The sequence below is a fragment of the Lontra canadensis genome, unplaced genomic scaffold (genome assembly GCF_010015895.1).
Source record: "Lontra canadensis isolate GAN:19392208 unplaced genomic scaffold, GSC_riverotter_1.0 scaffold100, whole genome shotgun sequence".
NCBI classification, from domain to species: Eukaryota; Metazoa; Chordata; class Mammalia; order Carnivora; family Mustelidae; genus Lontra; species Lontra canadensis.
The window spans coordinates 6,716,255-6,743,861 of record NW_022631094.1 but is presented as its reverse complement, the minus strand read 5'-3'; the positions used below and the strand labels follow the sequence as shown (position 1 = coordinate 6,743,861).

The window sequence follows — 27,607 nt, the reverse complement described above, 5'->3', positions numbered from 1 at the left end:
ACCTCAACAACATAATGACATTCAGGTTCCCTAATTGGACCAAGAGGAAACTATCATTTCTGAAATGTTTGGGGGGACTTAACCTTTGTCCAACTTCTCTAGAACACTTGGAATTATTTTGATTGTGTCTGCTTATTTTCAAGATTTCAATTTAATTTAAAACTGCACATTTTATAGATGTGCATCTCCATTAATATGTGAGATTGTTAATAATCAGTTTCCTTCATTGCATTGTGAAACTGTTAAGAAAACTGTCATTTACAAATGATTCTATGTGAGTTTTTTAAAAAATGGTTTTTTAGTGTAACTTTAACAGAACCCTACTCTGTGCCAAAACTCACTGCCAAATAAATATCAGTAGGTAAATTCTGTCTGTACAACTCATCAGTATAAAGTTGAATATTCAGAAAAAGTCAGTTTGGAATATTAAAAAAGTCTCACAGGTTCTTACTGATGAGCATTGAAATGGTCTCAAATAGTCTCATATAAATCTCATAATTCTTGCATATCTCCATCTAACTAGTAAAATCAAAACGTTAAATAACTTTAAATGAAGGAAGTAGAAAAAACTGCTTTAGTTTGTTTTAATCAATATTTTATATCTCGCAAGGCACTATGCTGTGTTCAAATCAATGATTCAATACATCCCTTGTAGTCCAATTGATTTGCTGCCCTTGGACATTCCGCATAGCTATTAACGTAAAATGGAATTAAAATAGAATGCTGTGCGGTCAGACCTGAATAATCTATACATAGTTTATCCCTTACCCCAGGGTATCTGAAAAGACTACTTAGGGAGTGAATCAGCCTGACATCCTGCATATACTATTGACTTGTTGAATTCCAAATTCTTTAATCTGAATACAGTAGCATTTTCAAACTGCCTCATATTGGAGAGATCCAGCTACATCCAAATCAATAATTCCTTAGAGACAGAAGAATGCATATTCACCGAATAGAACATTGTATACAAAGGTAAATATAATATGTATGGCAAGAATTAAAAATCTAGATAACCACAATTTGATTTATAGAATCTCTGTAACTGGAGTAAAAAGAAAATATATTAAGTTTTAGGTGTGTGGGTGATAGGAGAAACCTAGTAAATCAGTTCAGAGTAATATGTCCTCAGCCATATGGTAACTTTATTCAACAGGATTTTAAATTCCCAACCAAGGAATAATAACCTGTGCTTATTTCAGATTTTCAAACTATTTCCTAACAGACACTTCTATTTTTTATATGTCTATTTTAGTCATTTTCTTATTTATTATAATTTTTTTCTCTGAATTATCCTCATTGCTTTTTATTTCAGGAAATTTAAGGATGAAAGTTTAGAATGGTCATGGTCCTAAATCTATCTTAAATAAATTTTATTCCCTAGAGCAAATCATCTACATTCTTCAGTTCCTCACAGTAAAACAGAACCCACAGAACATAAATGCAAACAAGCATATACATGCATTGGCATGTATGTATTTTTATCTACATATCTATATCTATATATCTGTATGGGCATATATACATATATATACAAATATACGATATATATTTTTTGTATATATATTATATATTGTGTATATATGTATATGTACACATATATATTGTATACATATATGTGTATATATGTATACAATTTGTGCATAGGAAATTTGTGCATAGGAATACAATATATTATATATATAGTATATATATGTATGTATATATAATATATTGTATATATATAGTATATATTGTGAAAGTGTATTCATTCAATGTCTACTAAGACAACAAATTTAAAAATCATAGATACAGGGGCTCCTGGGTGGCTCAGGGGGTTAAAGCCTCTGCCTTTGGCTCAGGTCATGATCCCAGGGTCCTGGGATTGAGCCCCACATCAGGCTCTCTGCATCAGGCTCTCTGCTCAGTGGGGAGCCTGCTTCCTCCTCTCTCTCTGCCTGTTTCTCTGCCTACTTGTGATCTCTGTCTGTCAAATAAATAAATAAAATATTTAAAATGAAATCATAGATACAGAAGAAACTTTGAGAAGTCTTTGAATCTGATCTATAAATAAATCATTTTCTTGGATCATTTCAAAAGAGTTGGTGGACACTGGACAAATCTTAGTGATTATCAAAGCTGGATGATGTACTTGAGGTTTAATTGTTCTATTCTTTCTATAAATGCATATGTTTTAGAATGTTTACAGTAAAAGGTTAAATATAGAAAATGGCAGGCTATGGTTGTTATGGCTTTCTACTTTGTTGTTTTGGCTTTGGTAATTGTTTCTTCTCTTTTAAAGAATCACAATTTCCATTATGTACAGATCATCTCTGGTATAATATTTAATCAAAATTTAGCAATCAGTGTGTTGATATTATTATTTAGACTAACATTACCAATTCTGCAAAGTACTTTGTTATTTTGGCATTCATAAGATCACTACACCATTCACCAATTTGATTTGAGAAGAAATAAATATTGCAATTCTTTGAGCATATTTTACCCAATTTAAAATGCCATCAACTAACTATAAGTCACACCATTACTTTATGTATCACTAAGAAAGTTCTGTGCCAATTAAACCACTGAAAATGCTCTCATCCCTTTATTTTATTTTTTTTTACTTCTGCTTTATTAAAAACTAGGATGATTTAGAAATCATGTGTATCATTAGAAATCATGTGCTTGAGTGCACACATAAAAGTGAAATTATAAACAAAACGAATCGGTGAAAGTATTCTCTTTTTTAAAAAAGATTTTATTTATTTATCTGACAAACAGAGATCATAAGTAGGCAGAGAGGCAGGCTGGAGGGTGGAAGCAGACTCCCTGCTGAGCAGAGAGCCCAATGTGGGGCCCAATCCCAGGACCCTGAGATCATGACCTGGGCTGAAGGCAGAGGTTTAACCCACTGAGCCACCCCGGCACCCCTGGTCAAAGTATTCTTAAAAATTCTTTACTTCCTAGTCTGATTGGAAAGTGTTAGAGTCTATAACTTTGCACACAATATCGACCTCCATATCATGAAGAGCACTGATTATGCAGTATTTCTTGTGAGTGCTCATTCTTGTATCCAGGGATTTTTTTCCAAGCTGCTGACACCTGTTCTGTAAATCTGTATGTGTGTATCTATATGTAAATCCTACATATATAGTATTATTTCCCCAACTTTTTGTGTTGAAAATTATCAATCCTACAGGAAAGTTGAAAAGTTATGCAATGAATTCCTGTAAACCCTGATATATTATGTAATATTACACAGCTGCTTTATCTTCCTCTCCCCATTTGAACTTTGATGGACCATCTGAAAATAAGTTATAGTCATGATGACATGTCACTTAAATTTCTTAGTGTGTATCTCCTATGAGGAGAATATTATCCAAAATAACCACAATAGGATAGTGATCCTATTAAAAAAATTCACATTAAATCAGTAATATGTTCAATCCATATTTAAGCTTCCCTAATTGTTCCTAGATGGTAACTGTCTGTTCTCCTGATCCAAGGTTCAATCAAGTTAGCTATTACCTCTGTAAGTTTCTTCTATTCTGGTACAGTTTCTCACACTGTGCATGTTTGTGTTTGTGTGTGTGTGTGTGTATCTGTGTGTGGTTTGTATGTGTCATTAACTTTGTTGGAGAGTCCAGGCCTGTCTTGTAGAATACCTCACATTATGGATTTGCCTGAAAATTTCCTCATGATTATTTTCAGGTTAAATATTTTTGATAAAATGCTATATAAGTGATGTTATATATGTCTAATTGCATCACATCAGGAGGCAAATAGTGTAAGTTTGTTCCACTATTAGTATTGTTAAGCTTAATTACTTGGTTAATCAGGTGTCTACTACAACCTCATTATAAAGGTAACATTTCACTTAAAAACTAGTAAGATAACTCTCATATGATCTCCCTGATATGAGGAAGTGGAGATGCAACATTGGGGGGGTTGAGGGGTAGGAAAAGAATAAATGAGACAAGATGGGATCGGGAGGGAGACAAACCATAAGAGACAATCTCACATAACAAACTGAGGGTTGCTGGGTGGTGGTGGCAGGGGGAGGGATAGGGTGGTGGGGTTATGGACATTGGGGAGGGTATGAGCTATGGTGAGTGCTGTGAAGTGTGTAAACCTGGCGATTCACAGACCTGTACCCCTGGGGCTAAAAATATATTATATGTTTATAAAAAATTTTTAAAAAATAATTAATTAAAAAAACCTAGTAAGCATCTATTGAGAAGTACTCCAAGATATTGTCAGTATCCCATCTCAGCAAGATATTGTCAATATCCAATTCCTCAGCAGCCTATTGTATAATAGTTTTAGTATTCATTGATATCTTCTGTGTAAATCAATCATTATGCTAGAAGCTAGAAACCATTCTGCAAGTTTTGAAACAGGTGTGTCTCGATCTTATCCAAAAATATCAACAAAGGTATATATTCAACAATTAGGATTCACATTATTTCCAATAGTCTCTAAATGATACATCACTTAAATTACTAGGTTTCAATTGTTCCCTCAGTCATCAATAATAATAACCTGGTTTATACTTTCACAGCAATGACAATTACTCTATGAACTTGTCTGGTGAACAGAGATGGTAAGATTGTCATAGGCATGTTCCTCCCCGGCCTCAGCACCAACCTTTGTTCTTAAATTCAGCCAAGAAAGAATTAAGAGCCAACCTCTCAACTAAGCAAGCGTTTAATAGCAATTAAAAAAAAAAAAAAAAAAAAGCATACTTTAAGATGAAAGAGCAGACAGTCCAAGGGGTGACGACTATGTCAGGGGTCAGGGTTGTCTTGTTTTTATACTTGCATGGGTTATGGTTCATAGCTACAGTGGTCTCTGACTGAGACCAGTCATCTAAGGGACTTCTCCTATGGGTCAGGAGGGGAAGTTTTTGGCCCTATGTGTCCCCTGTTGGAAATGGTCATGGCATCCCTCCTCTGTGGGGATCAGGGGGATGGTCAAAACCTCAAAGTAAATGTTTTATAATGAAGCTGTAGGTTACTGGAGGGCAGCAATTACAGAAGGAACCCATGAGTATCCCCCCAGGGTTTTTCTGGGCTGTTTAGAACCTGGTTTCTGCCCTTTTAATAGAAAGCATTTGTTCCCTGCTTACAGCTAGTTAACTGCCTACTCTATCAAGATGTCACATAGTTGGTAAAATGTGAAAAAAGAAAAAGAAAAAGAATTCATCTCAGAATGGATAAAGCAGGGCAATTCTGATTTTCACAAAGTAATACTACATGGTCTTCCTAAATATTTTTAGAAATGTCACAAAAGAAGAGATTAATTAGCAGATTAATAAATTAGATGAATTAGTGAATGAATGTACAAGTGATGGAATGTGTTCTTAAATAAGTGCATGTGTGACATCAAAAGTCAAATATGTTATTATGGAAATTAAATCATAAGAATGATTTGAAGACTTAATACATGCTATAGTGAAAGCTCCTGGCAAAGACAATACTGAGACAGGGATTAGCATGCAAGATGTTTATTAGGAAAAGCTTTTGGGATTAATAGCTGTGGGGGAAAGGAAGGATGCCTCAGGCGATTAGCACAACTGGGTTGCATTGCAGTCACAAACAAAGGCCTTGGTAGAGGCCCCTGGGAGTGGGCATGACCTTGAGAAAGGTGGTCTTTTTTTTGTCAAGGACAATTCTGAGAGCGATCTCATAGCTAAAGGAATGAACATTTTAGTTCAGAAGAGGGTCTGGGTGATACATCACTGCATCACTACAATATATTTGGACACTAACAGGCAAGAATTTATGGAGTCAGTAGATTTGAGTTGCATATAAACATATGTAATAGGGACTTATATGTAAAAGATTGCTTGAAGAAGATGATTTAACATTGTAATTTAAATAAATTATTTCAAAAAATTTAACATGTATAATCATACCATACAAAATTAAACTTTAGTTTTTATCCACAGTTTTGATACACATTATACATGACAATGTCATTTCTATCATGGGTAAATTAACATACTATAGTGTCTAATATGGTGCATATACAGCAGGAAAAACTTTATACTTGTTTGTCTATTAGTTAATATCTTTCAAGTTTGCACTCTTGATATCCTGGTTTGTCTGCTTATTTGTTTGATGGATTTGTTAAATGAGATATCCCATTCAGGGTAAATTAATAAGTTACTATGAAACCTGGTATGACATTAGAAGTTTTGTATAATTTTGGTGAGTGTTCACTGATGTTCATCTACCTTGAGAACACAAAAATACAAAAGTACAATTAAATTAAGCTATAGATGTAGACAGTTTCTGGAGTTTTTTTGTTCATTTATTTAATAAATCTTTTCCCTAAAAATACTATGGGCAGAGGTTAGGTAGTAAATATATAATAAAGAACTAAGTTTAGAGAGAATGAGTTTGACAAAGGAACAATTTAAAAAAAAAAAAAAGGTAGATTATTACCATGGCAATAGGTCTATAGAAACACAAAAAGAAAGCATCAAAATCAACGTGGCTGAATGAAACTTTCCAAGGTGTTATCATCTTCATTAAATCTGAAAAGAGAGTAGGAGCCAGGTGGGCAAAGAAGGGGGTATGTTAAGTGCATAGGTGGCAGAGTTGGTTGAGTGTCGGATTCTTGGTTTCAGCTGGGGTCATGATCTCAAGCCTCACATCTGGCTCTGAGCTCAGCACAGTCTTTTTTTTTTTTTTTTTAATTTGACAGACAAAAATAAGTGTCAAGTAGGCAGAGAGGCAGGCAGAGGGGTGGGTGGTGAAGATCACAAGTAGGCAGAGAGGCAGGTGGGGTTGGGGGGGGAAGCAGTCTCCCTGCTGAGCAGAGAGCCAGAAGCAGGGCTCAATCCCAGGACCCTAAGACCATGACCTGAGCCAAAGGCAGAGGCTTAATCCTCTGAGCCACCCAGGCACCCCAACACAGAGTCTTCTTGAGATTCTCTCTCCCTATCCCTTTGCCTCCCACCATCTATGATTTCTTTCTCTCAAATAAATAAATCTTAAAAAAAAGAAAAGAAAAGAAAGAAAGATGGATGACGGAGATAGAGGAAAGAACTTTTGGAGGTAATAGGCATTTATTATGCATAAGACACCCACCCAAGTAATTTACATTAACATTTACTTATTATAATAATCAAAACAACTCTATTGATCGTATCCTATGATTGCTCTTCCTTTATAGATGAGGGTTCTGAGACTTAGAGAAAGAAGGAATAAGTCCACATACCCATACAAGTCATAGCAGAGCTCAGGTTTGCACCTATAGGGAGGCAGGGAGGTATGAAACAACATTGTATTAAGAGAGAAGTTGAGGGGCACGTGGGTGGCACAGTCAGTTAAGCATCTGACTCTTGATTTTGGCTCATGTTGTGATCTCATGGTAGTGAGATTGAGCCCTGCATACAGCTCAGGGTCTGCCTTAGATCTTTCTTTCTGTCTCCCTCTGCCCCTCTGGCTCATACTCTCTCTTGGTCTCTTTCTCTCTCTCTGAAATAAATAAATAACTCTTTAAAAAAGAGAGAGAGAGGAGAGAGAGAGAGACTGTGAGTTCAGGAAAAGAAATTTAAGAGGTAGTCTGAACCCAAATCATGGAATCTCTATGTTGAGTTAATCAGGATAATCATCAGGATAGATGAGTGATAAGATTATATTTGCTTTCTAGAAAGATTACTTTGATATAGAATGAAGAATACATTGTAGTCAGAAGTGACTGCAGAGTTCTAAGTTGTAAGCAATGAGTACTGGAAATAAAGCAGTGGCAGAATTAAGGAAAAAGCAGACAGATTTTTAAAATTAATGAAGCTTTGAAAATAACAGCACTTGGTTTTCAGTTAGCAAAAGAGTGCCAGTGGAAGAACAGAATCTACCAGGCTCCAGATTTCTGGCTTGAGAAATTGGATTGATGAATGGATTCAATAGGTAACCTAAATACCAAAAGTGTTTGCAAGGAAAATGATTCTTAAATTTTTAAAATATTATACCCTAAAATGACAGTATTTTTCCTAGAATATCAATGTTACTATTTCTTAAGCTCTTTTGACATGATTTCAGTTTGAGCTTAAGGTTTCTGTTTCCATTGCTCCATTTCTTTCAATGTTTCAATATGCTGCAGACCTAACTTCGTTGTTTTCTTCCAATCTTTCCCTCTTTTCTATGATACTTCAGGAGTTGGGAGAAACTTTTTGACAAATCATCTCTCCTTGGGTATCGGTTAACTATTACAGTGAGACAAATTATGCTGCAACCCAAAGCTTATGTAACAATGGACATTTATTACGTTATTTAGGTTCTGTGAGTTTGGGAACAGCTTAGCTAAGTGGCCTGACAGCATTTTTCATAAGGTTGCTATCATGATGTTGGCCATGGCTGCAGTCATCAGAGGGCTTACTGGGGCTGGAGGGTCTACTTTCCAAGATGGTCACTCACATGGCTATTGGCAGGAGGTCTCAGTTTCTTGCCATGTGAACCTCTCCATAGGTCTGCTTGACATGGTATCTTTGTGACATAGGCAGTTGGCTTCCCCTAGAGCAAGAGAATGAGCATGGAGGAAGCTATAATGCCTTTTATAATCCAATCTTGGAAGTCACATACAATTAATTCTACCCACTCTTTAGAACTGAATCACTACATCCAGTCCACAATCAAGGGGAAGGGAAATAATGTACTTTTGTTAATAATAATGTATCAATATTGGCTCACAGATAATAACAAATGTACCAACACTGGTGCAAGATGTTAAATATGGGGGAACTGGGACAAAGGGAGAGGTGATGTGGAAACTTGATGTACTTTTTGCTCAATTTTTTGTGAACCTAATACTATCTTTAAGAAGTAAAGTCTAATAAATTTTAAAAAGAAAATTGGAGACACTGGATGAAATGGAAATTCAATTTTGTATAGCAAGTGACTAAATATCAAATATAGGGGAAGGAAGGAAGGAGGGAAGGAAGGAAGGAAAGAAGGAAGGAAAGAAGGGATGGATTATGGTTACCTTTTTAAATTTTTTAAAAATTTGTTCCTCTTGACTAATTCCTGCACCATCAATACTAGACTGTGATAATTATATATCTATTTATATATTTGACCAGAATTTAATTTTATAAGACACTCTGAGGTCTAAAGAAGATTCTAGTATGTCAGGCGGTATTTTCATGATTCACTGCCTTGAGTAGCTTTCTATCTCCCACCATTTCATAATAAAAGAGTATCATACAACTTGGTAGTTGACAAGGCTCTGGATTCAGGCTAAACAAGTTTAAACCTGGTTCCATCATTTAATTAAATTACGGTGTGATCTCAGGTAATTAGTCTTAGCACATAATAAGCATTTAGTGTTACCTACTACAACAGTTTTGCCTTTAAAGCCTTAATGTTAACTAGACTTAATAAAAGGATCCAGTTTAAATTTCTTAACTATAGCTTTCCTAGGATATTTCTAACAGAATCCTTTTCATCAATATTGTTCCCATTTAGAAAACCTCTTTACACTTCAAATAGAAATATTCCATTTCATATCTCTCAGATTCTCTATAAAAGTAGTTTAGTTTTCAATCTCTGTTATCTTCCTTACAGAACAGAAAATTGGAAATACCTATGTTTTCTTACTTTGGCCAACATGGGGGCAAGTGCAGCAGGATCTGCATAAGCAAACCATTGAACCCAAACCCATAAATGCTGCACCATGAAGCTACCAAAATGGCAACCTCAGCAAAACCATCCCCCAGAAAGGCTGTAGAAAATTAAATTAAGATTGTATTTTGGGAAATATGAATTTCAGAACACTGATTCCTGCATTCACATACATTACATGAAAAGCTTCCTTCCCTTGATGAAGTACTGAACTCAAACCCCTGAGAAGCTTGGCTATGAGAAGCAATACGCATTTCCAACAGGAGGTCTTTCAATTTCAATTTTCCTGTTATAGCAACCCTGAATCCACAAATTTCAGTGATGGTTATTAATAGATAAATGACATTAGTTGTATGCTTTCTGTTTTCCACTGTCACAGAAACTTATGATTTCCCCCTTTCCATGACCAACCTTTCTTTCATTAATTTATCTAATGTACCTTTGAGAAATTTTAAATGATTGAACCGGAAAAGGAGGAAATACATTTCTGTCTGGTGACACTTAAGATTCTAGGTCTAAAGACAAGGATTTATTTTATTTTATTTTATTATTTTATTTTATATACAAGGTACTGAAAATGCAGGAGCTATTAATTGATAATGTCTCTGTCACACATAAACCTAATTTACTTCTATTAACTAGTTTCACTAATAACATAAATCACAAAGGCTATTTATTCCTTCATCTGAAATACGACTGATTAGATTTCCTTCTCTGTATGACATTTTTTAATACCAGATATGCATCCTACTTTTCTGGAGCACTCAAAATAGCTTAATAATTCTCTGCAAACTGAGTTGCCAAAGCTACACTGGAATTTTGATGTTTCCATTAATAAAAGATACATGCCCGCAGGAGGTACAGATTTGTGATCTCAGGATCCAGAGTTTAGGGGCAAAGGGAAAATGGCTTGCATCTGTACAATGATTAAATGTATGTTCAGAAAGAGGAACTCTAAAGTGTCTATACAGATCTAACAAGACCTATTTGGACCTGGGGCTTGCCCCTGCAGGGTGTTTTTTGATAGCTTTATCTATGTCAGACACTGAGGCTCTATCCATTCTCACTTGTCAATATGCCATGGTAGCTTCAGAGGTGGAAACAGGGAGATGGTGGGCCACAGGAAGAGAAACCTGAATGTCAGGGAGCCGTCGCACCAAGTTCATACATAACCTAACCAAAATGCAGTGTCAGGGAAAACAAAAAAAAAAAACAAAATAAAACAAAAAGCACACACACACACACAAAAATCAAATGTCAGGAAAAAAAATTTAAATGATGCCAATCAAGCCTAAAAATAGAATCTGTAACTAGTAAGGAACTGAAATTTCTTTAAAGAAAAATAGAAGTAAACATAGCTAAGAATCAAATATAAGTCCTATGCATTTGCTTCCTGGGTAGGGTAGGAGAGAGAGCACCATGAAAAATATAGAACTGAATACAAAAAGAATCTGTAGATACTGTATCTCCATGAAGGTTTATTGTGCTTTAGAGAGTCATTTAACAAAACCTGTCAATTCATACAATTTAGTCTTTAATTGTTTTAATCAATACAATTTATATTATGCCTTTTCTATGCATAAGGCACTGTACTAGATATACAAAACAACAATCAGTTGAGTACTGAGCTTCTTTTTTTGTGAATTAAAGTGACTTTATTTTTATTCTTATAAAAACAAGTACTAATTATAAATATCTAGAAAAAATAAGCCCCAAATCATAATTAATGTCTAGAAATAACTACTATCGACATTGTGGGATATATTATTCTAGCCTACCAAATATATGTATATGTGTGTGTGTATGAGTGTCTGTGTCTATATAAATACATATATATATATATACACACACACACATATATAGTATATGTAATACACTTATAATTTATATGTAATATTTATACACATACACACATAGACCAATGCACATGCACAAACATAGAGCGTTCATTTGCTAGTGCTACCCTAACAAAATATCATAACTGAATGACTTAAACAACAGAAATTTTTTTTCTCTAAGTTCTGGAGACTAGAAGCTCAAGAGTAAGGTGTAGGCAGATCTGTTTTTTTCTGAGGCCTCTCTTTTGGCTTGCAAATGGCTGCCTTCTCACTCTGTTCTCACATGGCCTCTTCTGTGTATGTCTGTGTCCCTGTGTTACTTTGTCCAAATTCCCTCTTCTTATAAGAATATCAGTCAGATTGGATTAACCTAACAGCCTCATTTTAATGTAATAATCTCTTTTAAGTTTCAATCCCCAAATGTATTCACATTCTGAGGTTCTGGGGGTTAGAACTTCAAATTATGAATGTTGAGGGGACGCAGTTCAGCCTATAACATATATACATATGTATATACATACAGAGAGAGAGGGAGATTTCTATTTTCATATAAAAATGAGACCATATTAGGCACCCTAATGTGCTTGTTCATCTCTCTCCATTGATATATTTTTATCATATTCAATTAGTATGTCTGTGTAATAGGTCATTGTATAACTTTGAGATAACTTATTTACTAAGCTGCTATTATTCAACACTTAGATTATTTATGATTACTTAATACATATATAAATTATATATCTAAGCTCTATAATAATCCTACTCTCACTTGGAATTTTGAGGGTATTTTTCCTTAGAAGCAATTACTAAAAATGGAATTGCTGGATTAAAGGGTATACACATGATACTTTTTTAAAATAGCTCTTTAGAAAAGTTTTATTAACTTGTAACAGAAGTTTGGCTACTTTCCAACATCCTGATTATACTATTAGTAATTATTTTAGTCTTTAAAAATATGATAGATGGAAAATACTATTTTGGTTTTGTTTTATTTGCATTTCTTTCCTTGCTATTGAATCCAAACATCTTTTTATTCATTTATTGTCCACTTTAATTCATAAATTTTAATTCCATGCTGTGTTTTTTGCTCAATATTCCATTAAGATGTTCCTTTTTTACTTACCAACTTGAAAGAAATGTTTACGTATCAGAATTGGGCATTTGCATATAGACACTAGAATTTTTTTTCAGATTTGTGGTTTGCTTTCTAGTACCGTTTATAGTGATTTTCTGAAAAATTCTGAAATTTTTGTTTTATCTCCTTCTGTTTTTATTTAAGGCTTTCGTTGTTATGTTTTTTGCCAATTTATGAACATTTCCCTATGGTTCTACAGTTGGTCATGCATAGGAAGGCCTGACCCCACAGGATAACTGTTCATATATTCAGCAATTTACATCAAACATTTTATGGATTTTTTGTTAGTTTTTAATTTAGTTACAGTTGACGTATGCAATAACAATGAAATGTTGTCCATAAAATATGGTATAGCTTGTTTTGTCATACCATTAAATAAATAGTTCACTTTTTACTTAATGGTTTGATGAGCCATAATACTGTGTAAGCTTATAATATCATGAGCTCATAATACTGTATTTTAATACCATAATACTATGGCTTGAGGGGTCATATACTGATTTTTATCTATACTTGTCTCAATTTATTTTAAGATTATGGTCTGTTTCTAGTCTACTATAATTTTTCTAAGATTTACTTATTTATTTTAGAGAGAGAGAGAAAGAGAGAGAGCATACACGTGAAGAGTGTTGGGACAGAGGGAGAGAATCTTCAAGCAGACTACTCACTAAGTGCAGAATCCAATGTGGGGTTGATCTCATGACCCAGAAAATCATGACTGACACTCAAACCAAGAGTCAAACCCTCAACTGACTGAAACACCTAAGTGCTTCTAGTCTAACCTGCTTTTAGAAAAATGCTATTTATTTGTTGTACCTTCATCATATGTTTTAATATGTGATAGGACAAATTATTACGTTTTTTCAAAAATTTCCTAACCATATTCTTTCATGTTTATTCTTCAAGATTAAGTATGATTTTATCAAAAATTAAATTATACCAAGAGTTTTTAATTGGAATTATATCTCAATATTAATTTTTGAAGATTTATACATTTAAATTATTTTGTCTTACCATCCAGGAAAATAGCATGCACCTTCTTTTATTCAGCTCTTATTCTATGATAGTCAGTGTAGTTTCATAATTACATTTGTCTTATATGTCTTTTATTAAGTTTATTCTTAAATAATTTATAGATTATTTGCTATTGTGAATATAACGATTATTTTTCTATTATATTTTCTAACTGCTATACAGAAAAGCTATTATATTTTGGTATATTTACTAAATAAGTGGACACCTATTTAAATTTTTATTAATTCAAATGATTTTGCAATTGATTACCATATGTTTTCTATAATATCAAAAAAAAATAGTAACTAATGGCAGGTTCATTCCAAAGTGAATGAATTTTTATTTATTTTTATTCTCTTTTTATACCTGCTACGATTTTCAGAACACTGTTCATTGTAGAGGTGAAAGCAGGCATTGGTATTTTGTTCTCGTTATTAACAGAACATCCTTGAGTATACCTCCATTCAGCATGATATCTGCTCTTGGTTCAGATAAAACATCTTATTACATAACTATACCTAGTTACCATGGATTTGGTGTTTTAAAAAATTTTGTAAGAATGGATGCTGAATGGCTATCATGGTGGGTTTGCTGAAGACCACTGGCCTTGTGGGATTAGCTTATGTGAAAGTCCACACAAAAGGCTAAGAATATTGCACACAAAGATTTGATGTTCTTAAGCAAATTCCTAAAAATGCAGCACATAGAAAGTACACAGAACAGGTTACAAATGAGAAGCTAAGTATAGTTAAAGCAGAACCAGGTATTAAGAAATTAGAAGACCGAGTTCGGGGAGGCTACTTAGAAGAGGTGATTCTTCAGGCTGAAATGAACTAGGTCTGGCAAGAAAAATGATACAGTGGAAACAATGGGAGCCTTTAGTGGAAAAGCCTCCTGCCAACCAATAGAAATGGACAATGTAGTTAACATTAAATGACTAGTGTGTTGATGGAAAACTAATGTAATTAAATGTTCTGTTATATTAAAAAAAAAAAAAGAGTGGTTGCTGAATTATAGCTAATGTTTGTTTTTTAATTAGTCACATGGTCATGCAGTCTTCTCACTAATATGAGGAATCACATTACTACATTTGCCAATGTTTAATAAGACTTACATTCTTGGACTAAGTAAAATTTATTATGTGTAATCTTTTCTTTTTTGTCCTGTTATTTTTAATTAAGGTAATATTTGAAACTTGTAAAATAACTTAAGCAATGTATGTGTAAGTTACAAAACACAACTTCAAAAAACACTCCCAGGTGTCTGGGTGGCTCAGTCGTTAAGCAGTGGCCTTTGGCTCAGGTCATGATCCCAGGGTCCTGGGATCAAGTCCCACATTGACCTCCTTGCTCAACGTGTAGCCTACTTTTCCTATACCACTTCACCCTGCTTGTGATTTCTCTCTTGCACTCAGATAAACAATTATTTTTTTAATCTTAAAAAAAAAATACTCTCAACAAATCTCCACCCAGGCTAGGAATAAGAGCATTTCCAATATCTATGTATTGTCAGTCCCTTGTCTGTGTCCTACCAAACCAACCACTATTTTGAATTGCATTATGTACTACGTTCTTAAAGTACACTCTGGTTGAACATGCTAATGACGTTTATAGAAATGTTTTATCCTATATCCATCTATATTCATTTGGGAATATATAGTGTTCTTTTCTATGCTATCTTAGTAATGTTTAGAAGTATCAAGCCTCAGGAAATTGAAAAGCTTTTAATATTATCCTAATTTCATAGAATTTATCTGTTCCTTGAATGCTTGACAGAGCTCATTTTTAAAACCAATGTTTTGGGAATGAATTCTTTTGTGACTTGTCTCATTCTTTATACTTTTTATTCTACTAAGGAGTGTTTTACTTTGTTATTTGTTTTGTTTGGGGGTTTTCTTTTTAACTCTTATTGCTTAACTTTTACTGATTTATATTTCATACATAAGACACACACACACACACACACATACATTAGCTCAAAATTTAAATTAATATTTGCTTTTTATTAATGATGCCTATGTAGTCTAATTCCTAATATCAGAACATGAATTTTCACTTGGCTTTCTTATTAGATTTTCTACCTCTGGAGTTTAGCTATAATTCTATTAAAGTCTCCATTTTAATCTATTAATTTTTCCTGTATTTAGTGTTTTATTCCTTTTTAAATTAACAAATTGTTCTTTCTTGGTTCTAGAGTTGATTCTTAATAGTGAAATCCTTTATTCAAAGAAATTGTTACCAAAAACTTCAATTCAAGAGAAAAAAAAGGATAGGAATGTGCTGGCATGAACAAAATGGAGACCTAGAATTATGCAGACGATAGAGACTGATAACAAATGCTAAAGATTATAGTATATACTGTTTTCATTGCTATGAATTTTTAAATGGCATGAAATGTTGGTTTTTGTTCTTTCATTGAACCAATAAACATGCATTTAAAGGGTGTTTAAAAATTATTTTCCAAAGAAAAATAAATTTACAGCTCTATTGCAATGGGTATGCACAGACTGTGCAATTCTGATTAGGTTTGTCCATGTGAGGTTGCTTTGTGGCTTGCAAAAATTACCATAAAATTCTGTATGTTTCAAACTATGTATTGGGGAATGTATTCATGTTTTGCTTATTAACAATTTTTGTAAATACATCATAAATATTTAAAAATAACATGTGTTTTCTTTGTGAAGTAGATTATCTGTATGTTCATTTAATTAGTTTAATTAACTATATTATTCAGATCCTGTATCACAGTGGTTTTTCAACTTTGGCCACAAACTCCTGCTTACTATATCAAATTATACAGTACATATGCTTTCAAAAAATTATATTTACCATCAGCTTTATTTTACTAATAATTCAATTTTTTTTAAATTCCAAATAACATGTAAAGATGGTGTGAGATTTTTATATTTATCAAAAGAGGGCATTGATTTTTTTTTAAAACCATTAGAATTACTACTTAATAATCATTTTGTGGTACTTAATTGGTAAAGTATAAGACAAATACATTATACCTTTTTACTTTGAGATCTTATAGTTTCTCCTTATATTTATACAAGTTATTCCTTTCAATATGGTATAATACTTTAGGTTCATAGGTTCATTTTAAATCATATCTTCTATTTCAAAATAACATTCTTTTCTCACATTTAATATGTGTCTACTTTGAATTCTTCTTTGTTTGATGTTGGTATTGCTCACCTGCTTTCTGTTGGTTTTCATTTGCCTTGTATAGCATGATCTGTCTTACATTTTCAACATTGTTCTTTCATTTTTGTTTGAAGAGTGATGTCTTAGAGATAGAATATATATGAACTTTCTTACTATTAATATAAAGTCCTAATTTTTCAATAGAGTAATTTTTACCTACATTTATTTTAATAATTGTGGTTTTTAATTTGTCTTCTCATGTTTTTCTTTATTAGAAATTTTATTTACGTTTTTATATTTTTCCATATTAATTCATTAGATCATTCAAAATATTTATTAAGTACCCATGTGCCAAACACCATTGCCCAATTTGTACTTCCCCTTATGATAACTGTAATTGTGATAGCCTACGTTTATTAAAGGGTTTCCATAAAATAGGTATAGTCCCTAAATTTCAACATATATTAGCAGATTTAATGCAACATTAAGTTGGTACCATTAATATACCCATCTTGAAAAGGAAAAATGTGATGAAAAATATTCAGAGACCACTCAAGGTGAGTAGTTCCGTAAGTGATGGAGTAGGGGAATGGTTTTGGATAGCCTTACTACAGAGGTCTGGTTTGGAAGTTCTGTTTCTACTTTTATTCCACTGGCTATTTCATCTTTAAGCATATTTGCACTTGTATTAGCAACATGAAAATAGAAGCAAAGTTTGTGTTTATTCTTTTAAAATTCCATCACTATCTTTTCCCTGAGTCTGGGTCCAACTCATCCTGTAGACCCTAAACTCCACTCTCTGTCTTTTCCACCACACACCTGGCACACAATAAATAATTGTGAATGTTGCATAGATGTATAGCCAACAGATTTACCTACTTGGTTTACTTATTTACCTATTTGGTTTTGTGAGATATCCAACTTACTCTTCATTGCTTCCATTGAGTTATTTAATTTCTTAAATGTTCTTCATCTCCTATTTACATATTTTCAAGTGACTCCATTTTGATATAGTTAAAACTGTCACTTGAATCTCAATTTTTTTTCCATTCCCTGTAGTAAGTAACTATGTTTCTGATTTGCTTGAATGATTCTTCTATTTAGAATATATCCTTTAAACAGAGATCTGAGAACAGAACATCTCATGATTTCACTTTACAAGATTTGGGTAAATATTTGAAATTTTTTTTGTTATCCAAAAAAAAAAAAAAAACAAACCAGTACTGCATGAATTATAGCTAGAAAATCTAGACAAACTATATTTTAACCAATGGCTCACTAAAATATGTGTAATTTCATTAAAAGAATGTTACATAGTTTTGTTTAACAAAACTACATAAATGTATCGATGATGCTATAAAATATTTATACCTTAAGTATTTACTATCCCACAGCTTTAGATAATCCCATTTTATATATAAGAAAACAGAAAAGGGTACCAAATAATTAATCATTTGAAATGCAAGAATTGTCTCGACAGTCAGCAGTCACACACCATCACCATCCCCCTCAGTATACATAAACTGGGTCATAATCTCCTCACCTCGTTGATATACTCAGTGTAGCCATTGTACACACATGACAATACTCTGTTCTGCTGATTTTCTCCTGACCTATGAATAGTACATTACTGGCTCTTTTTCTTCTTCTCAATAACATGTCATTTATATCATTTGCTAAGTGTTTCATATGGGTTTTAGGAGCTCCATAGGCAGAATATTTTTGTTAACTAGACAAAGAACATGGCTCTTTTCAAATTGCAGGTTAAGTATCCTGTTTGGGGTTGGTACAGAAAGAACAGGCAGAGAAATGCCCTCTTGGCTGGAAGAAGGGAAAAGAATTGAGTACACATTATAAAAGCAATTATTCCCTTTGCTGTAGAGTGTACAGAGAGAAAAGTAAGAAGGCCAAAGAATTACTAAAAAGGAATTTGCTGCTTCAGTGACCCTGTTAGATACCTGTTAAGACCTTTTGCTTCCTCTACCGTTTCTAACTAAATCTCAGCAAAAAAGAGAAATCTAAAGAAATGGTGGGAATTATGTTAGAACTGGGCATTTTCTTCTTCAGTGTCACTGTAGCTGTTATTCCCCAGCAGCATAATTGTAACTAATTAGAATCTAGTTAGATACAGAGACAGCATTAAAACCCTTTGCTTATTTTTTCTCCCTTGATGGTCAGAGTTTGTACTTCTATCTGTTCAGGGCAGGGGAAGTTTCAGTTTCACAATCACTTTTCAGGTTTAGTTTTATCTGTTTATTTTTTCTTCCAAATAATCTTTTGACATTTTGCTGTGGACTATGTGAATCACTTCCAACATGCACTGCCAGGTTAACCACTGAGTCCACTCAAGGCAGAATAAAGCACCATCTATTACCCCAGTAGCTCTAATTGCAAGATAGCCAGAGGGTATCCATTTGGTCTATAATTAGGTCATTTCTCTCTCATCCCCTGCAAGTGTGTATAATTATAAATTAATTTAAAATCCCACTGTGAGAAAAGAAATTCTCTGTAATATAAAGGAAAGACAAAAGCTGCAGGAAGTATATCTTTAAAAACATTTTTTGGCATTTCCTTCAAAATTGATCCTTGAGCTGTTTTCCATTCTACTATTCATTTTCCTGGCTAGGAGTTTCATCATTGTACATTTAAATTTTGGGTCAATTTAAAGTTATACTGCAGCCTTAAGGTTTTGATGCTTCTTGCAGAATTTACATTTAGCAGATCAAAACTATTCTTTGGGGGAAATAAAACCCATTGAGAAACCAGCCTCTGAGTGATGCTTAAAGGTGTGGCTCTGTGCAGGCCCTGACATGAGAACTTGTTATGTTCGACATTTTTCTTTCTCTCTAAGTGCCATACATTGGCCCTTTTGACACTTGCCTTTCTGTTTTCACAATAAAAATGTTATGTGTTATACCAGGTAAGATAAAACATTTAGAAAAAAAAAAGGCTTATACTGTATACTGCAGTAGCTGTTCTTTTAATCTGTTTGGCTGAGCTGCTATTTTACTTATGTTATCCAAAACCATGGTTAAATGTATTATCCCTCACATTTTCAGAGAGAGGATACAGGTAAAAACATGCATGTCTGACAACAAGATAACCTTAAGCAAGCTATTGAGGCAATGTTTTGACTTGCTAGACTTCTTGTTTCTGTCAGGGAATCAATCTTTTTTGTGGATTTGGGGAAAATGTGGCAGGTGTTGCCTAGGCCAAGACAGTGTACATAACACCCAAACTACAAATGTGACCTTTTTAAATTTCCTAAACATCAGAGAGAGAGAGAACAAGCAAAAGAGAAATGTTCTGGCATCAGAAGAAGAAATATTGTATTCAAGTAATTTATCTAAGAATATTCCGATGAATCCATTATATCCTTATAGAATGTGAAAAATTGTCTTTTAAATAATTATTTTACTAATTTGCAAAGACCTTTACCTGCTTCTGACATTATAGTAAAAGGATAATGATCGTAACATTTCACAATTAGACAGTGTTCTAAGTTCTTGACATTCAGGTCTCCCTTTGAGGTATATACAGACAAGGAAAGGGAGGCACAGGAGATTAAGAAATATGATCAGGGCCTACCCAGAAGGTCACTGGAATTTGGGCATTCAGGTTTGAGAGTACTGGGCTATCCACATGATACTATGCCAGGGTAATAGGAATAAAGCATGACCAGCCAGATGCCACCACACTCTATTGACCTGGGGACCTGACAGGGTAGGAAAGACTTTGACGGGTACTTTATAAGTACTCATCAAATATTTTATGGACTTAATTCAGCAATAACTTCTTAAATCTAGTGATAGCATATGACAAAGTTTGCCATTCAAGAGTGTATCTCTAGGCACAGAATACCAAAAGATACTTCATACCATCAGGGAATTCCATAGTTAAAAGCTGAAGAATCTACTTCTAATCAACTAAGCCTAGTTTTGTGCTTATTTGGCAACCAAATGAAAGTAAAAATGGAATGCTACTGAAATCACCCCCATCATCAAAGGCTTTAAACTATCAACAAGATATTCTGTCATAAAAATAAGCAGTAAAGAGGATTTTAGCATACACAGAGGAGGAAAGTCCATAAAAGATCAAATTCTGAAAAAAAAATGTACAACCTGTGTTTTTATTTTTTATTTTCAGAAAGTCATAATTCTCACTTCCACTGTTTAAGATTTTAAAGACATTTGGATTCAACTAATAAATAACACTGAATTTTATATTTTATGAGAATCTAATATTCCTAACCTATTTCCATCAAATCACTAACAATCGGGTGTTAGGAAACTTCTGTAAAGGGCCAGATAGCAAATATTTTAGGCTTTGTGATATGGAATCTGCCACACCACACCTACTCTATCATTGCAACACAAAACCTGCCATAGATGGTATGTTAATAAATGAGTAGGGCTGTGTTCCAATAAAATTTTATTTACAAAAACTACTGGTTGGCCATATTAAGAATGCAGAATGTAGTTTGCCAACCCTAGATTTATACCATAGAAAGATCATGTATATTTTTTCACCTATCTTCTAGTAAATAAGAATATATTTATAAATCAAATTAGTTTTTCAACATGATAGTAAACTTTAAACAAGACCATTTCTATTAAAAAAAAACCTTCCAGATTTTACCCAGTAATATAATAGTTCTGTAATTTTCCTCCAATATATAATCACTGTGGATTACATTCCATTTTAATTAATTGATATTAATTAATTAATTGATATTCAGACCCAACCAGAGTTCTAGAAGACTCAGAGGTGCTCTCTAGTCTTCTACACAGCTGAGAGATCTGAGCCAACACTAGATGATGTTACACTTGACTCTGTAAGTGTTATCATTGTGGTCTGTGGATCCACTGAACATCAAATGCAAAACAAAATTACCTACAGCATGGCAACCAGCATTTTTGCATTCCTTACCTCTACCTGCAACTTTCCTGATGAAAATGTACTCATAGTATCCAACCCAAGTTCTGGAACAAACCAAACTAAAGAGGTTTGTTTAAGCCAATGTATTTTACTCAATTCTTCCTGGAGAAAGAACAGGGGAATAAAGTGGTAAAACTGTCTGGCATAAGGGAATTTGACCCTGTGTCTCTAATTGGCTTTAGATTTGGGTTACCCACTTTTCCTGTCCTCTATAAATGGTTAAACTTTAATGATTTCTTAATGAATAAGTGGGTCAGAGATTTTTGAACAAATTTATTGGACATGGCTGTACTTTGTATCTATGATAAATCTTACTTTTCAGAAATTTTTTTTCAGATGACTGGAAAGATTTACAGGTGACTGTTGAAAAAACATAATCACAATGAAACACTCTTTTTAGGAACATTGACAGAAGGGCTTCAGTTTTTTTCTAACTAGATGCATTACTAAAATTATCATTTCTGAATATAAACTATGCCCAATAAATATAAAGAAATTTGTTCTAAAAATGACCAGTTGATCTTAGAACCATGTTTTTTTTCTTCTTCTTCCTTTGTCCAATACAGATAGAGTGCTATTTTCCTATGAACACCTCAGAGTGTCTATTTATCTCAAATTAAATCATAGAATTCTTGAAAGAAAATCACTAGGTTTTATTAAATTATATAATCAGTACCTTTAGGACACTAAAAATAATTTAAAAACAAACATAAATTATCATTCCAAAAAGGGAAGGAAATAAGACCACATATTTTTGTGATTTTTCTCCTGGTATTGGTTAACTCCTCATGAGCCCTCCAATTAGGGGCAGTCCTCTTTGGAGTATACCTGCAAAGGCTTAGCTGTTAACACTAACATCTGCACCTCAGTCCTCCTTGTCTATTTGCCCAGATAGGTCAAAATCACAGCAGCTTGGGAAAACTGAAGAGGCTTGGAAACTCCACAAATATAGCAAGGTGCTCCTTATTCTGTTGGGAATGAAACAGAAATCTGGCAGGAGGTCGGAAGATTTCATTAGCTAGGCAGTGCAACACAGCCACTGTGAGGCAGGGAGAGTGGATTGAGAGCAAAAGGCTAATTACTCCAGTACCCAGCTCAATCTCCTGCTAGATTTACTGCTAATTAATTTTCTCTTCATTTTTACCTATCCGCCAGTGAATCGTCGGCTATGACTCACTTTCTGCTTTTCCCTTCTGTAACCATCACCAGTTTCTGCTCTATTAGCAAATTGCCTTTTGAGTTTCTCTTTTCTAAAGGTTGGTTGCCTGGGCGATCTCATTTTCTTGACCTTGGAAAGGCCTTTAAGCAAAAGGACTCAGGGCAGTAAGCTGCAATCAGTTAAAAACAACAAAATTGAGACATAATAATGAATAAAGGGGGTTTTTAGCTACTTTTTTCTTTTGTTTCCCTCATAAGGAAAGAAAATTATTTTTTCATGTTACATTTTTTCTATTTCTTGAACTGTTCATGTAGACAAGGCATATTTCTAGGACTAGTGCTGGTCAGGGAAGTAAATGCCTGTGAATAACCACCCAGAGGGCATGGACAGCATTGATGGAGAGACAGAGAAATAAAATAATTCCAAATGCCATTATTTGGATTCTGTGAAGATTTACAAATATGTCTTATTTTAACCAAATATCAACACCCTTAAACAGGTAAGAAAATAAGGCAGGCCCATGTTTATATGTACCATCTAATACTTCTTAAGAATTGCTATCTGTGAAAATAACTGTGGGGACACCTGGGAGGCTCAGTCCATTAAGCGTCTGCCTTTTGCTCAGGTCATGACCCCAGGGTCCTGGGATTGAGTCCTGCATCAGGCTCCCTGCTCAACGGGAAACCTGCTTTTCCCTCTGCCTGCTGTTCCCCCTGCTTGCGCTCTGACAAATAAATAAATAAAATCTTAAAAAAAGAAAGAAAGAAAAGAAAAGAAAAAATAACAACTGAGATACAAGTTTGCTATGCCAGAACTACAGCAATGCTCCAACAGCACCAACTAACAGTTTTCTGTAAACCAAAAGGAAGTTTCAGGAAGTATACTTGTTTGTTTATTTCAAGAAGGATATTTTTATAATATGCCTTATGTGTTTTCTACGTGCTCCCAGATGGCATACAATTCTACTATTAGCCTCATTAGGTTATTAACTCTACTAGTAGCTACTATTAGCTCTACAAAAGCTCATTAGACATGTGAGCTTTTTTAATGGAAATATCATGGTTTTGAATCCAAGTTGTATTAAATTTACTTTCCGGAGGCAAAATCTGTGGATTAATACATATCAGTTATGAATTTGAGATTAGAAAGAATTAGAAAATGGATCAAGAAATTAATAAAAAATAAGGCTACAAAAATATTGTAGAAGAAAACAAGAAGATGTTCTTAAACTCCTAAGTATTAAATACTGCCTTTAGAAACAAGCTTTACAGGGGCGCCTGGGTGGCTCAGTGGGTTAAAGCCTCTGCCTTCGGCTCAGGTCATGATCCCAGCGTCCTGGGATCGAGCCCCGCATCGGGCTCTCTGCTCATCAGGGGGCCTGCTTCCTCCTCTCTCTCTCTCTCTGCCTGCCTCTCTGCCTACTTGTGATCTCTGTCTGTCAAATAAATAAATAAAATCTTAAAAAAAAAAAAAGAAAGAAAGAAACAAGCTTTACAGACTGTTCATGAGATCCCTACATAATGTTGGCAAAACTGTTCAGACAGGATGACACTCTATAGGTCATGGAATCTTGCCATCCATTCCATGGAAGCAGGATGTTGAAGACTTGCTGTCTTGCCTAAAAATCAAAGCCCAGTCATAATGGGGAGGGTGGCATTCTCGTGGGTTTGCCACAGGTCACTTATTAGGGCTTATTTATTACACATCAGCTACATCAACTGAACAAACTTAACTTCCTAGATTAAGTCTTTGTATTTTTGTGTTTGTTTGTTTGTTTGTTTTATTTTCATGATGTCATTCTCAACACTTCTCTCTCCTCCGATCCCTACTATATTATACTTCAGAAGGACATGGGTATCTTTAGGGAGGTAAATGTGGAAATTTTGCAAAGTTTTCTGGGCAATGAGTAATACATAAAAATATTAATGACATAGCCACAATTAAGACGAGAGCACTCTACTCTTACAATTACCTAAATAAACCACTTCAGAATCAATAAGCTAGGATAGCATGACTTTCATGAAATAATAATAAAAAACATGGTATCATCAAAATATCTGCACATGACACCATAATTAAGCTTTAGATGACTACATATATTTCACATTTAAAAACAAACTATTTTCAGATGCTATAAAATTATCTAGATTTGTCAGCTTAATATAACTTAGTAAGATTTTATGGTATTAATGATATTTTGGAGGCAAATAAATGAGTTCATAAATAATTATTATGGCATCTTCATCACAACAACTTAGAAATGTAAATGGCCCATAAAACTATGGTTTCTATTAAGGAGCCCCTGAGTTCTGGTTCAGCTCATGAGAGATAAGTTAGTATTTGGGAACAAAAGGTGGAGGAAGATAGGGAGGAAGTTAGCTAATACATCCTAACAATACCAAGAGACTCAAGAAACCAGCTATGATGAAGGCTGGAAGGATTTCTAAGGGGCTAGAATAATCCCAGTCTACCTCTGAAGATTACACCTGCTCTGAGAAAAGTTTTCAGGGGTTTGGTTCCAGAATTGAGTAGATCAACATATTCACATCATTCAGTTAGTCATGCCCAAAGCTAAGGAGATCTCAGAATATTTGTAGAATGGGTTGGAAATACAGCATAGGTTTTAAAATGAAGTATAATTCACTCAGACTTTTTTACCCCTAATGAATCTTAACATTAAACATCCAGCTAAATGTCATATCCAAGGTCAATTGTAAACATGTACATGGTAGTTATAAAAGATTCTTAGAAAACAGATTTAAACAAATTTGTCTTCTTTTATTATCTATCTGAAAGAGAAAGCATTTAATCTATGAAACATGGCTGGACTCTCATAAATAGTTCGGATGCATAAAAAAAAAAAGAGTTGGTCCTGTTAGTCTCAGAAATTAAGTAGCATGAAAATAACAGAGATTTTAAACTGCATTTTTCTTACAGACTGAACTTGGGTGGGTGTGCTTTGCCTTGAATCCCTTCCCATCACTTACAAGCTATGGCATCATGGGTAACTCTTTTTATTTCTCAAGCTATAATTTTCTCCTCTGAAAAGCAGATACAAAGATACTTAACTTGCAGTAAAGATTAAATAGGATAATGTATGACTTGCCTAAGAAATAGCGCATAATCAAGAATGACCCACCATTATGTCTTCACATAATGGAGATGGATATTATAAAATTGAGGAAGTAAATTATATTTATATGTCAAAAAAGACTTTCATGATTTACTCAAAATATCCGTAGAAGTCTAAGAATATAAGTTCTTAGAAATTAATTGAAAGCTGCCATGAGCTTAAACAGAAGATCTTTTAAATAAGAGAAAATTCAGCTTTGTAGTAACATGGATTTATGTTACCATAAATAACTGAAATAAGCAAGAGAAATGATATACATATGTTGGCTTATTTTTCAAAAAAACAGAAATATAAATATCTGGTTAAATTTGTTCAATCACTTTAAATGAAAATGTCACATTATCTCAGTAGTTAGTATATTAATGAGCATACCTACTACAAGATACTCTTTCTAGGTTTTAATCACTACAACTAAAATTTTACTATTCCTGATTATGTTACTCCCTTTTGTTTTATTCCACCACTGCCACTACTGTGATTAATTTAAATAACTTGTAGAAACCATGGAAAATAACCTGAACGTAGTATCTTAACAATTTCTTAGGAAATTTTTAACAACCAAATATAGTCAAAATTTCTATCCACTTTGTTGATTCACATTCCCACATTTTAAAAATAGATCACTTTGTAGTTCTAATCCTCTCCATTCCAGGTAAGACTACCCTTGTCCATAAGTAGGGTGAGAAGTCATCTCCTCTCTTACATGATGAGAAAACATTTCACATACAAAGATTTTGCTTCTTTGTCTAAAACTGTCCACAAATGATAAATTTCAGATAGAATATTTAAGGCAACTATGAAAGCTATGAGTTTACCTGAAAGATATTACACATTAAACTATCACAGGCCCTTCCTTGCCAAAATATTGGACATAAGGGAATGGATATGGAAAGGAAGGAAGGAAGGAAGGAAGGAAGGAAGGAAGGAAGGAAGGAAGGAAGGAAGGAAAACTTAGCATTGGATGTTACTGGAATGATTCTTAAATCATGACACAAGTTCCTGAAGGGAAGAATAGAGTAGTATGCAATGTGGCTGAAAGGTCCCAAAGAAAACCCAGCCACTTCATAATTTAGTCCTGGGCCAAAACTGATCCCACTAATGTCCATTCTTTCAGTGCCCTTTTAATTTATACACCTGCTTCTTAAGCAAGAGGAAGATGTGAGTGTAGCATTTGCCTGCTTCCCTTTACCAACACTAATCTCACAGCTTGATGCTAAAGTCAATTATTTGACTAGAACCATGAATCCTAACAGCTACTGCGGAGTTAACATCATTGGAAAAATATAGAACCATTTAGCTGCAAGAAATCTATAACCTAGTTTGTGCTCAGCCTCTAGGCAATAAGAGCCCACTGACAATTCCTAGTAGTGTGGACATTCTTCTTACAGAGCTTTAGGTAAGAAGCTTTAAAGGCTTCTCTTTTCAGTATTTTACTACCCTATTACCAGAAAAATATTCTTTAAAAAAAGTCCTTCTGGTACAATTTAAGCCAATTTCCTTTTGTCTGGAGGTCAAGTGAAACCAGGTGAATTGCCTGAGAAAGTATAAACTTCATATGTTTATAGACTCTTCATAGTGTTGGGAAGATCCTGAGAGATCACTTAGTTCATCTCCCTTATTTTTCATCTGGGGA

General features: G+C 33.8%; 1 pseudogene; it reads left to right on the top strand.

Annotated features, from left to right (window-relative positions):
- The first annotated feature begins 14,177 nt into the window (after nt 1-14,177).
- Nucleotides 14,178-14,521, top strand: LOC116855278 (annotated as a pseudogene).
- Nucleotides 14,522-27,607: the final 13,086 nt, after the last annotated feature.